At 41.2% G+C, this 13,994-nt stretch overlaps 1 long non-coding RNA gene across 1 annotated transcript; it reads right to left on the bottom strand.

Moving 5' to 3' along the window:
• Window positions 1–10,589: 10,589 nt before the first annotated feature.
• LOC133121959 (uncharacterized) lies at window positions 10,590–13,994 on the bottom strand. Its single transcript, XR_009708060.1, has 3 exons — window positions 13,953–13,994; window positions 13,582–13,612; window positions 10,590–10,933 (listed from the first exon to the last, which is right to left on the bottom strand). It is a non-coding gene; the product is annotated as an uncharacterized LOC133121959 (long non-coding RNA).

Here is a 13,994-nt window from a genome sequence, read left to right as displayed (position 1 = left end):
TGCACTCTGATGCAGATTGATTTAGGTGCCCTTAAACAGACACCTGGGTAAAACAGATACCATGTTAGACAGTTTGTGAAACACTTTTAAGTGAACAAAGTGTACATACAGTGGGCACCAGAATGATCGGCACCCCTGAAGAAAGGCTGTATTTAGTAAACAACACCTAATAATTTGTTATGTTCAAACATAAAGGAAATATATATGCTCACCGAGCACTTTATTAGTAAAATTTTTACTTTATTACACCTACTTATTCATGCATTTAATCAGCCAATTGTGTGGCAGCAGTGCAATGCATACAATCATGTAGATACGGGTCAGGAGCTTCAGTTAATGTTCACGTCAACCATCAGAATGGGGAGAAAATGTGAACGAAGTGACTTTGCATCTGTGAAGACACAACACATAAGTGGATAGGCTACTGCAGCAGAAGTCTAAAAAACAAGTTGAATAAATACCTAATATAGTGCTTTGTGATTGCATATTTTTATTTCAATACATGTATTCTCATGTTTCAATGGTTTTTATAAAGCAATCAATGGGTTTTTTTCTGAAAACCATATGTACCAAAAATATTGGCACCCCTGTTTCAATACTTTGTGCAAACACCCCTGGCAAAGATGACAGCCATGAGTCTTTTCATATAATTGATAAGGTTAAAGAACACATTTGGAGGGATGTTTGACCATTCCTCCATGAAGAACTTATCAGAATAATTGATATCTTTGGGTTTTGAGCTTATCAATCCCCCTTTTCAGTTCAGACCACAGGTTTTTGATGGTATTTAAGTCTGGAAACTGAGATGGCCATTGCAGAACTTGGAATTTTCACTTAACAATGTCTGTGTGGATTTTGAATCATTTGGAATCATTGTCCTGCTGGCCAATCTACCTATGACCAGGCTTCCAAACAGAGACAACTAGATTTTCCCACTACTTCGTTGAATGAATTGTACCATTGATTTTAAACTGTGCCCCTGGACCAGTGGCAGCAAAACATAAAAAACCCACCGCCATATTTGACAGTAGGTATGAGGTGCTTCTCCTTGTATGCATTCCATTCCATTTCCAAAATGTAGAAATATTAGTTCAAAATGTCAGAGCAGAAAAAGGTGTAAGAAAGGTGCTATACAAATTTATATTATTATTACATCAGAAACACAATTCTCAACAGTACAGTCTCTATATTGTAATTATTTAAAAATAAAATTACTATGTCTCCATACTATGACTCCAGCCCATTGAAGGAGAAGGCATTATCAGTAGGCCCATGAGCCATAAGCATAAACACACCTTTATACAAATTCTATGGCTCGCACCTACACTGAGTGAGCACTTAAGTAATTATTTTAGACTTCTTTTTTAGACTTATTGGTCTTCTGATGCTGTAGCCTATCCTCTAGGTTTGAGGCATTGTGTGTTCAGAGGTACTCTTCTGCATACCACTGTTGTAATGTGTGGTTATTTGCATTACTCTCACCTACCTTTCAGTTTTGACCAGGCTGGCCCTTCTCCTCTGACCTCTCTCAATAACAAGGTGTTTTTGCCCGCAGAATTGCTGTGGCCACAGTGTACATCTCAACTGATAGAATTTGCGGTTTGTATGTTTGTTGCCGTGTATCCCTAATCATTGATTCGGCAGAAAAGGAATTTCTGGATGTTTGGACGCTGAGTGTGTTTACACTGATGATGCATTTCAGTCAGGTATAGTAAAGACAGCAGGCTTGGTAACATAATATATCACAAGACAAGGTAAAATCAGGAGTGAACAACTTATGATAGCCAAAAGTGGTCATTCAGTCAGTGTACTCATTTTCTAGTTTGCTAGTTAGAACATGACTGTAAGCCAATGACTTCAGTCAGAGAGTTATACCTTGTGACAAAATGTGCATTATGCAGCAAAACAGTTGAACCTGCTAAGGTGAAAAGACTACCTCACTCATTCTTAGGCAGTTATTTGCTGTCCACACAATGAGATTCCACTATTAAAAGCATTTGCTGGGAATTATTTTTACATTTTCATTTTTGTAGACAATAACAACTGAGAAGTAAAACAAATAATGGAATGCAAAGCCACAAAGCGATAACCTTCCAACTAATGATTGTAGGAACATAATTTGAACAACAGGAGGTTGTTGTGGACAATAAAATAGCAACCACAGGGAGAAGCAACCCTTAGGGAATTTCTTCTTATGACTTTAAATAACAAACACTTATTTATTGCTGACCAACATTGCAATATTAATTCTTCCATAAGCAATGCTGTTGCTTTCATGGCAGGACATAAACTATGGGTAATATTTCTGTACAGAAATCTGCCATAACTAAACAATTAATAATAAATAAAATGACTGAATGACCCTTTTTACCTTTTGAGCACAGACCAAAAATGATCAACTTGCAGTGGACATACAGTGCTTTTTAAAGACACCAGTTCAGCACACCCATGCATACACATGCTTATGGATGTAGAGTACTCTATTTTAGAGTCTTCTCTATTTTTTTAGTGGTAGTTGCTGTTGTTCAGTGCACTTGTCCCTGGTAATGGGTATGCACTTTTTTGTACATTTCTCTGCATAAGAGTGTCTGCCAAATGCCGATAATGTAAGGTAATGTAATATCTTTGTCAGTGAAAATCGATGTGTGTGTGGTCTGTTTGACAGATGGTGATGGCAAATCATACCCTTCAGCCTGAGGACACCTGTCAGTTTCTGTCAATCAGCATCACGGTGCAGGGCAAGGTTAAATACACAGGTGAGAGTGGGATAAAACTGATAGTGAAGACAACATACATTTCCAAAATACGCTAATCTGTATGAAATATGCATAGATAGTCAGAATTCCTAATATGTCTGAGAAGTTAGTAATTATTACTGAAAACATGTGTGTCAGTGAAGGGAATTGAATTGAAATATGTGGTCTGTCTATCCCATGTGATTTGATTTATTCTCTGATTAGATTTCACAGCCTGTCATCCATGAAAATTCTATAAAATGAATTTTACTTGAAAATTCTATAAAATGAGTAGCATTATTGGCATGTATTGTACTGTATTTACATTTCTATTTCTATTGTTCCTGTATTTTCTTCAGGTGAAGTGATATATAACTATGACTATGTGGATGATGAAGAAGGGGAGAGAAAGAAGGAGGTGGAGGAAAGAGACATCGCCCATTCAAAGATAGAGTGGTTTGATTCTCGCAGTAGACGCAGGAGGAACACTGATGAGAACCAGAAGACAGATGTGGAGTATGTGATCTGTGTCAGGTCAGTTTCCCTCACTGAGTGCTCAATCATTGAGCAAATGGTGAATGAATTAAAATAGAGCCTGCACACCCATGTTTCGACCCATAGTGAATCTTCATCAGGTCAAACGTGGCAACCCATAGTGGATCTTCATCAGGTCAAACGTTTCCACCTATTGTGGATCTTCATCAGGTCAAACGTTTCCACCTATAGTGTATCTTCATCAAGTCAAACGTGTCGACCCATAGTGGATCTTCATCAGGTCAAACGTGGCAACCCATAGTGGATCTTCATCATGTAAAACCCCACAGCTAACCCAATGACGGAAATTAGCGGGGGCCGAAGGGGGTTTTGCGTGCTTGTCCTTCTGGCGTTGCTGGGAGAACATTAGTTGGGTTAATTATTATCCTCCGTACAAGAACAGAGCACAATTATGTTTAAGAATATACTGGGTCCGTTGCCATGGGTCGGATATGGATTGACCTGCCCCATATCCCGCTTATAGCTGGCCAGAAAGGGATCAGTACAATTCTTAATATTCTCCGTTCTCAAACGGGGCCGTATTGTACGCTTAGTGGTTACTATAGTTTTACCTGTTTATCTGACTCCATTTAAAATATAATTTAGAAATTTGGGTTTGCAACTTACGCGGACCTCGGGAGTGATTACATTCGACTTGTACCTGCGCCACCATTACTTAATAGATGCTCCCGGGATTAGCATTACTGCTGAAATCTCAGTTCGGTGGAGAACTCAGAGGCTGCGGGTCCAGTCAACACAATACATGCTAACCTGCCATGATAGTTGCGAGCCCAGGTTGGTGTAGCATTAACTGGGCTCCTTAGAGCTAATTTGGCAGGAACCAGCGCCGTAACGCCCAAGGGTTCCCTTCGCACCAAATCACAAGAGCCGTGCGTCACCCGACCCTTTAAGGGACAGAAATTGCTGGCTGCACAGCTTAGAACGACCACAGGTGTACCGCCCCGCCGATCGGTCGGTCTTCAGCCACCATTTCCCCCTGAGTATTCAGTTGTAACTTAGGCTGAAAAGGTACAGGATGAATTAGAGTCATGGAGATCACGCAAGTTCCAAACAAAATAGTTTATTCGCAGACAGGTAGGTTATTAGCTTTAGAATATCACAATCAAGTATAAAATACACAAATTAAGAATAGAGATAGAGTAAATAATCATACCTAGCCTGCTTGGACTACACACAAACACAGAGTATAGAATATGCCGTGTGGAAAGTCGAATACGATCTTCCGCTGCTACACATACATACATACATACATACATAAGACATGTTGTGTGGAAGTCGAATACGATCTTCCTGATACTTACATACACGTACAATATGCTGTGTGGGAAGTCGAATACGATCTTCCCAGATTGGTCTGTCTCCCTTGCTTTTATGCCAAATCATACGTTTGGAACCAGGCGGCAGTGCCATAAATCAACCTGTGGAATTTGGAATTTAGACCCCCACCGTTGGGGGTTGTTGAGTAGGGAAAATGAGATGATTACCAAGAGAGGACGTGTAGGTTTTCCCTTGGGATACTGAAACTATAGTTTATTAAATTCCATTTGGTATGAAATGTATCTCATCCGATTCCTTGATTTTATCAGATCGCATCCATACCAAACAGATTACCCTTATGTTTTATTATGTTGCAGTTATCATGAAACTTCCCTCCTGATTATCCATTTTCCATGCAACTCCTGTTCCCATTACATAAGACTTAATGCAATAATACAAGGATCACATGGGCAATGTTTTCAAGGTGTTACCAGGTCTATTTACTATCTTAATAGCAGTTTTGAATATTTAATCTAGGAGAACAGTCACCGGTGTAATGACAGCAGTGCCCAAATGAGGGCACTGTGGCATTGTCCGGAGTCTTCCCCCTTGGAAGTGACCAGGTATGGGGTCACAGGGAGGTCACCAATGTTCGGGAGGATTCTTTTCCCATGACCCAACTGGCCTTGGACCACTCATACATCTTAACTCCCCAACAGGTAGTCTAAACAACATTGAAACCCCAGCTCTCAGGCCCCTCACAAATGGCAGCCCTTCCTGACCTTAACCACTATGCTACAGGCCGCCCCATCATATCTATGAATTTTGTAGTTGGGAGTTTTCATGATAACTGCATTATGCTGTAAATATGTCTTTGTGCCTCTCATGGTAATATACATTTTGGATAAACCTGATTTGGGTGAATGAAAGGAAAGGAGACATCCCAGACTGTTTGGTTTCTTCTCCTTATCTCCGAAATCCAGGCCTTAGTTCTTGACCCTAAAAGTGAGTCACCCATCTATAATTTACAGCCAGGGCCACCAGGCAGGGGGCTAAAACACATGGCTTCTACAGAGACAGCTTTTGCCCAGTTTCCCCTCGGCTCCTGAATGGTTATGCTATCAAAGGTAGACTGTTACAAAAACTAGACCATTACACCAGTCGCACTGAACCAATCAGAATCCTTCTCTAGCTCTCCCCCACAGGCATGTGTGCCAACGGTGGGTGCTAACAATGTATGCTCCAGGAGGGGGAAGTCAGCAAGCTGACCAGCGCATGAGACCAAATGTTACTTATGACTGGCTTACAATCAGGTCAAACGTTTCCACCTACAGCGGATCTTCATCAGGTCAAATGTTTCCACCTATTGTGGATCTTCATCAGGTCAAACGTTTCCACCTATTGTGGATCTTCATCAGGTCAAACGTTTCCACCTATTGTGGATCTTCATCAGGTCAAACGTTTCCACCTATAGTGGATCTTCATCAGGTCAAACGCTTCCACCAATTGTGGATCTTCATCAGGTCAAACATTGTATGCTCCAGGAGGGGGAAGTCAGCAAGCTGACCAGCGCATGAGACCAAATGTTACTTATGACTGGCTTACAATCAGGTCAAACGTTTCCACCTATAGTGTATCTTCATCAGGTCAAACGTTTCCACCTACAGCGGATCTTCATCAGGTCAAACGCTTCCACCTATTGTGGATCTTCATCAGGTCAAATGTTTCCACCTATTGTGGATCTTCATCAGGTCAAACGTTTCCACCTATTGTGGATCTTCATCAGGTCAAACGTTTCCACCTATAGTGGATCTTCATCAGGTCAAACGCTTCCACCAATTGTGGATCTTCATCAGGTCAAACATTTCCACCTATAGTGGATCTTCATCAGGTCAAACATTTCCTCCTATAGTGGATCTTCATCAGGTCAAACGCTTCCACCTATTGTGGATCTTCATCAAGTCAAACGTGTCGACCCATAGTGGTTCTTTGTCAGATCCACTATGGGTTGAAACGTTATTTGATACTCATAAAGAATTATATTTAGTTTGGGTGTACAGGCTCTACCCTATATTGCCTTGCCCTGCGGTCGATGTGCTTGTCTCTATACAATTTTATGAATGGTGAATGAAAGCATGGGAAGGTGAATGGTGGCCACGGTGATTTGCAAATTGTCTGCAACTTACCTTTTTCTACTATGGTGAGTTTATTATTTCTATTATGTTTTAGGTTCAATTCTGAGAAATATTGACCTCAGCGTTGATCCAGCTTTGTTAAAAGGATAATACGAAAATGTCCACCATGTACTAGCAAAGTCACACTAGAAGGTGACTATCAAGAGGACAGTTTAAACAAGATAATGATGTGTTTCCATTATTAATTACATACTGTACTGTGTTTGTTGGTTAAACGCCAGTTGATCCTCAGTAAATGTGATGTGCTGGTCATTGTGCATGGGTTTGTGGTCCATCTTTCAGCCATGACCTGAGCAGGAACCTCTCTGGCATGGCCATCGCTGACATTACGCTGCTTAGTGGCTTTGAGGCAGTGACTGCAGATCTGGAAAAGGCAAGTTATCATCATCATCATCATCATAGCCAGCTTTATCCAGTCTTCTGTCTTTCTCTCTTTATTTACACTATGCTTCATTCCTACATTTTTGGTAATCATTTGCTCTTTTTCTTCATTTCACACCGTATGCAATCTGTGTCAAAAGGAGTAAACTGTTCAGAGTTTCAGAGTTTGTGTGCTTAACCTTGTTGAGGGCCTGCTCAGTTTGGATACTACCATGGTTATTTCGGTGTATTAGATCTGGCTTGACCTTGAAATGAAAATTTTTTACCAATTGTGCCCTTCAAACCTTTTCCATTTCAACCTCCTCCTCTCTCTCCCCTCTCATAGCTAAAGGCGCTATCGGACCGGTACATATCTTACGATGAGACCACGCAGGGAAGAGTTCTATTTTGACGAGGTAAGATATACTCCATTCTAGTTTTATTTTGAAGTTGAGCGTTGTATTCTTGGGTTTAGTCTTGTTTGTTTGTCTGGTTCACGAGGCTTTAGCTAAAATTGACTCAACTTCCCAACGGCAACCCCTTTAGGAAGTCAAAGTAAGCACCAGAGAGTGGATCAGGTCATACGCTCTGTTGGCTGCTTCAGTGGGGCTAATTGTTAGAAAACTTAATTTTATTTATTTTTATTTTTTATTTTTATTTTTTCCAACATCACCATTTTAAATCCATGTAATTCTTCACAGAGGGGTTAATCAAGTTGAATACTGCCTTGGGTTACTAGAGGTAGCAGCCTTGTTTGTGCAATATTTGCCAGAGTTCTTGCTAAGAAACTTGCCCACAAGTGGCAGGGCTCCATCGACCTGGGCTGACTTGGTGCTGTGGTGCAAGCGCTCCCATGCTGGCAGCATGTGTGTCAGTGAGCATGTGTGTCAGTGGGCATGTGTGTCAGTGGGCAGCATGCGTGTCAGTGGGCATGCTTGTCAGTGGGCAACATGTGTGTCAGTGGGCATGCGTGTCAGTGGGCAGCATGCGTGTCAGTGGGCATGCGTGTCAGTGGGCAGCATGTGTGTCAGTGGGCATGCGTGTCAGTGGGCAGCATGCGTGTCAGTGGGCATGCTTGTCAGTGGGCAACATGTGTGCTGGGAGCTCAGAGCTGAGAGTTCTCCAAGATCACCAGGCAGAAGAAATGGCTAAAGCAGGAACGATCAGCTCATCCCTGCACTCCATGGCAGCACTTGGCAAAAAAGTGTCTAATGATAAAATTCACATGTTTTACAGAAGCCCATGGCCTTGGATTTCAAGAGACAACTGTGGTTTACTGTCAGCCTGTTCCTATGGGCCCAGTGTTGTAGATGGTATGTGGGATGGTTGCCATGGGTTATGGCAGTCTGGCAGTCAATGGATAGGCCAGAAGTTTCTATGGGGATGCAAAGGCAATGGGCAGTATATATTTTTTCCATGTTCTTTCCCTGCTGCTGTGGCAGTGCCTATCTTAAGGCACATTACCATAAAGTCAGCTAAATGCAATAAACCATCTGTTGTGTGCTTAAGGGGGCCAAGCTGTGTTCTGTGTGTGCTGTAGGAACATTGCACTTGGTGTTGGGGTAACTTGTTTTAGACATTGTATGATATCCCCTGCCATTCTCCCCTCTACCCTTTTTTCAGATTAATCAGTAATCTCATTATTTTCACCTGAATGATACTAATGTGTTCACAAACATAGCAAAATGCTGCATTTCCATAATGGTGCAGGTTTATCTGGTGAATGCCAGGAGTTGTTGATTGATTTCTGATCATTTCATCTCTTTCCAACATTCACTGTTTAGGACAGGAATGTGTGAATATTATTATGAAATTGCTTTCAGCGGTTGTGAAATGTGCAAGATGAAGTAATGAGTAGCGTATTTGTGCAGTTGAATCTGTTTGCTGGATGTGCAGAGTTGAATTAACATGGTCCTTTTCTGTTGCTGAGTGGTTGGCATAATACATGAACACTGCAAGGATATCATTACATGCCTTGGGGAAAAACTCACGGGACAGTTTAGATGGGCTAACTGATGAGTTTCGTGAGATTAATGAAGCACTGAGTTTGTCACAGCATGGTGATGTTGCATCTCCTGACACCCTGTCACCCACCCATCTCCCCAGTCTGGTTTCCTTTTTCTGTCAGGGGAGGGGAGTCAATGACTGCATCAGAACATCCTGAGGCATGAATGTATAGCAATAATGAATTGTTAAAATCAGATAATCAGGCAGCATCGATATCGCTTCCGTACAATTTTGAAGTTCAGATAGTGCAAGAAACATTGGGGATTGTAATGACGAGAACTTGGATTCTCTGTTCAGTTTGGTGCTCTTGTTAAGTTCAGTGTACACTCTAAGTTACTACTTACCCAGGAGCTGTTTTCTTTCTTCCACTGTGGAGAATTGTATCCTCTGTATCCTCTGGGTCTCTCTGGTTCTGCATTGTTGTCTTTGAGCTCTATTTAACGAGGCATGAGATTAAGAGATTTTCTTAACTTGTTTTCTGTGTAATTGTTACTTTGCCAGACGCTGGATTGTTAGTTCAAGTAACTGCAAGTTATCATGACAGTGTTGGGACATGTCTGCACTCTGAGCCCTTTGAAGTGGAAGGTGCAGGTTGTATGTTGACTACTGACAGGATGCTGCGTATCTTCAGCTATGTGTGAAAATGTGATCGAGAATAGTATTTTCCATTTAACATATCGTAATCTGAGTTTGAATTATTCAAATTTAATGGCTGATTCCTTTCCCTTCCCCCCCCCCCCCCCCCCCCCATTTTGGTTAGCAATTGTACCCTATCTCTTCCAATTGCCAAAGTCATTTCTTGGCGGCCTGGTGAGATCTTGTGATCTGTAGAACGACATGAGTTCTCCAAGATGCATCTTTAGCCTGTGACTGTGACTCCGAGGGTGGCGCTATATATATGGCGGTCCTACTAACCCTGCCGAGGCCCTCCCCCTGCCCTCGGAGCAGCGAGACAATTCTGCCGCTCCCCCCAGCACCGTTTTTTGGTAGGTCCAGGACGTGGTGTGCAACTGCTTCAAAGTCTGACTACTGGCTGATGCATTTTTGCCCGTCTGGTGAACTGGCATCACGTTGCAAATATTTATCCTTATGGAAAAAGTGTCTAAACCGACAGCACAACGTACTTCACAGAAAGAATGCCCGATGATTAGAATGAATAGCTTTTGTCTATTCTGGAAAGTCTGGAAATACAGCCAGAATGTGGAACAGTAATGATATTTTTCATTTGCATTTCATAGATTAAGATAATTTGCCAAATTGCCATAATAGCCTTGTCTCTAATAAAAAAAATGTTATGAATGTAGGTACTAAAAACTGAGTCTTTCATTGTTTTCATGGGCTTTTCTGCATTCTTTATCATTGTCAACTCAAAATCACAATATTGAAAGTTTACATAAAAACATAATCGTATTTCTTAATACAAACCTGTGCAATGTACCCTGCTTAGTTGTTATTAATTCGCTCCAACTACCAGGGTAGATCCGATTGTGAAGATTCCTGAGAATTCTGGGAAATGTAGGCAGTACTGACACTGCCTCTCTCCTCATCGCCTCCTCAGGATGTGTTTGAATTTCACTTTGCCAAGGTGCCAGATGAGCTGGTGGCGGAGACTCCCCCCATGTCCCTAGGTGGTGGGATGGGCATGTCAGCAGTGCACTCTTCCTCCTCCTCGTCCTCCTCCTCTTCCTCACAGAGCGAGCCCAGCAGCGAGAGCGAGACAGAGAGCAGCCCCAGCTCGGACAGCGAGGAGGAGAGAGCCCACCATCTGGAGGAGCTGCAGGACCAGGTGAGTACGCAGGTAAACATTCCGCCGTGCCCTCTCCCCTGCACAGGTACATGGCCAGTTACACAGACTGAGCATGCTCATAGCAGACCCTATAACATAGTCACACTGAGCATGCTCATAGCAGACCCTGTAACATACTCACACTGAGCATGCTCATAGCAGACCCTGTAACATACACTGAGCATGCTCATAGCAGACCCTGTAGTATACCCACACTGAGCATGCTCATAGCAGACCCTGTAGTATACTCACACTGAGCATGCTCATAGCAGACCCTGTAGTATACCCACACTGAGCATGCTCATAGCAGACCCTGTAGTATACCCACACTGAGCATGCTCATAGCAGACCCTGTAGTATACCCATACTGAGCATGCTCATAGCAGACCCTGTAGTATACTCACACTGAGCATGCTCATAGCAGACCCTGTAGTATACCCACACTGAGCATGCTCATAGCAGACCCTGTAGTATACTTACACTGAGCATGCTCATAGCAGACCCGGTAGTATACTCACACTGAGCATGCTCATAGCAGACCCTGTAGTATACTCACACTGAGCATGCTCATAGCAGACCCTGTAGTATACTCACACTGAGCATGCTCATAGCAGACCCTGTAACATACACTGAGCACCATGGGAATTGGACCATAGCCTTGCAGAAGATCCAATTATTATTAATTTCTTTCTTGAATTTTGCTGGTCTCACTTTATGGATGAGGTATGATACCTGTTTGTATAGCGGCACATTCATCAGGACAGTAGTGGCTGAACAGTAAGAGCCAGAAACAGGAGCACTGATGGGACTAGGGGTGTACAGAATTACCCTGGAGATAGAAGAAATTAGCAAGTGGAAATGTTCCTGTGTGAGCAAACATTTTAATTTATTTTTATGGCCCAGTTAGAGGTATGGGATATTTTATGTGATGTACAGATTCAGGCCTCAGAGGGAATATCCATACAAATAAAACGTATGAAAGTGCTAACCATTTTATTGAAAAACATTGTACATTTTTCTCAGCAGCATGTTTCTACCAAGAGAAAGTTTCTTCTTTTTTCTGCATTTTGTTTTTCTTATTTTCGTAGATTACTTTCTATGAAAATGACACAAAACTGAGAACTCAGAGAAAGACTACATATTAAAGAGAAGAGTTATTTAAACCTTGTTCTTGTGTGTTTGTCGGGACTGGGTATAGGTGTTAGGGTTGCTATATTGGCACAAGAATATCAGATGTGCAGTAAGTAGTATTTATTATATGTATGTAGACAATAAGATGACATATTGAAATAGTTTGTAGTTCAAAAGTGGTTATTTTTAAATTGTCTAATGAATTGTCTGTCTAGTGGAATAAATCAACTGAGTTTGGTTACTTTATGATGCCTGGGTATTTATTTTTTTAGCCCAGATAAATAGATGAACAATATATCTTAGTTTAAAGAATAATCTTCTCTACCAATAAATCTGCGTTATAAATGTTAAATGTTACAGGTGCATATACAGCAGTTAAGTCAACTAGTAGTAATTGTCTGATTTCTCTGTGTATTGTAATAATCACAAGTAACCACTAGATGGCAGTGGTCACCTTATAACACCATGAAGCAAGTACAAATAAAAACTTAAAATCTGTAAAGTAAAATAAATAATATTTAAAAGATGATTTCATTAAATGGTTACGGTTTATTTTTAAATGATTGCCATTGGGACATTTTACACAATTGTCAAGCATGCACATGTCTATAAGAATGATCGTGTAAGAATCCTGTGCTTACAATTAAAAGTGATACCTCACCCTGAACAAAAAAGGGAGCAAGGGACATCACAGTCTTAACTACTGTATTTTGCTATAATGATACAGATATAATTTATTGGAACTGCACTGCTTCACACATCAGTGGAAGGTAACTGTTTAAGAGAACTCCAATTTAATTCTCATAGACTCAAGTGAAATTTAAGGAAGTGACAGTCTTGCTCAGGGACACTTCGACACACCCACTGTCGGGTTGTAACCCTCCAACTGCCAGGCGATTGCTCTTACCGCCTGAGCCAATGTCGCCCCACACATAAATTAGATTGTTAATGTTACCAGCATTACCTGAATGGAGGAGATCATGAATTACCCTGATTCGTGCAGTTTCCGTACTCTGAGAGGAGCGGTAGAAGAGCTTAGTTTCTTTCACTTCCTTAAATTTCACTTGAGTCTTTGGGAATGAGACTAGAGAACTGGAGAAAGAAATAAAGTTATTTAGGGGGTGCTTTTATCCAAAGCAACTCAAACAACTTACAAAGCAGCTTGATTGGACTAAGCCTGGACCAATCTGTCTTGGAGCAATGTGGGAGTCCAGGGTGCTCAAGGGTCCAGAAGCTACACTGGAGCTTGAACCACCAACCTCCCAGGTCCCAGTCAGGCAAATTAGCCACAAGGCTGTAGGCCATTTGATTTGGCTGCCCCTACTCTGACTATATTCAAATAAGGGGATACATACTGACTTATGCTATCAATTATTTTCTTTAAAAAGTGTAAAAAAAAAGAAAATTGCATGACTGTACACATTTAGCATTTACAATTCAGCATATTCTTGCAAGTCTTTCCACTAAAGGGCAGTAGTGTTCCACAATAACTAAGAGCCAGCCTGTAGCGTAGTGGTTATGGTACATACATAGTATACATGGTATATACTGGTACCTGCGAGGTTGATGGTCTGAGTCACAGGGGGCTGTTAATTAAAAGATAAATAACATTCAAAAGTGATATGAATTGGGGAAAAAACATTCTCAATAAGCTTGTGCATAAGAATTTAACCAAAAATATAGACTTGCATTGCATCTGCTAAGTTTAATATTTTAACACACATGTCATTAAGGCCCACTAAGGTAAAAACTTAAATTATGCAACACTTATGTTGTATTCTTGCTTCATTTAATATTCAGTTGTATAAATGGATTGTAAATGAAGTGTATAGTAGGTAGGCAGAGGGGTGTGGTAATCGTATAGCATGTATCACAGACTAAAATTAAGTACATATATTTCTTATTTAATATCGTAAATAAACATACCATCGCTGGAACTGAGCAGAGGTTTTTTCACGGAGATTTCCT

The sequence above is a fragment of the Conger conger genome, chromosome 1, assembly GCF_963514075.1.
Source record: "Conger conger chromosome 1, fConCon1.1, whole genome shotgun sequence".
Classification (NCBI taxonomy): domain Eukaryota; kingdom Metazoa; phylum Chordata; class Actinopteri; order Anguilliformes; family Congridae; genus Conger; species Conger conger.
The sequence above is the reverse complement of the archived record's forward strand: the minus strand, read 5'-3'. Positions and strand labels throughout refer to the sequence as shown.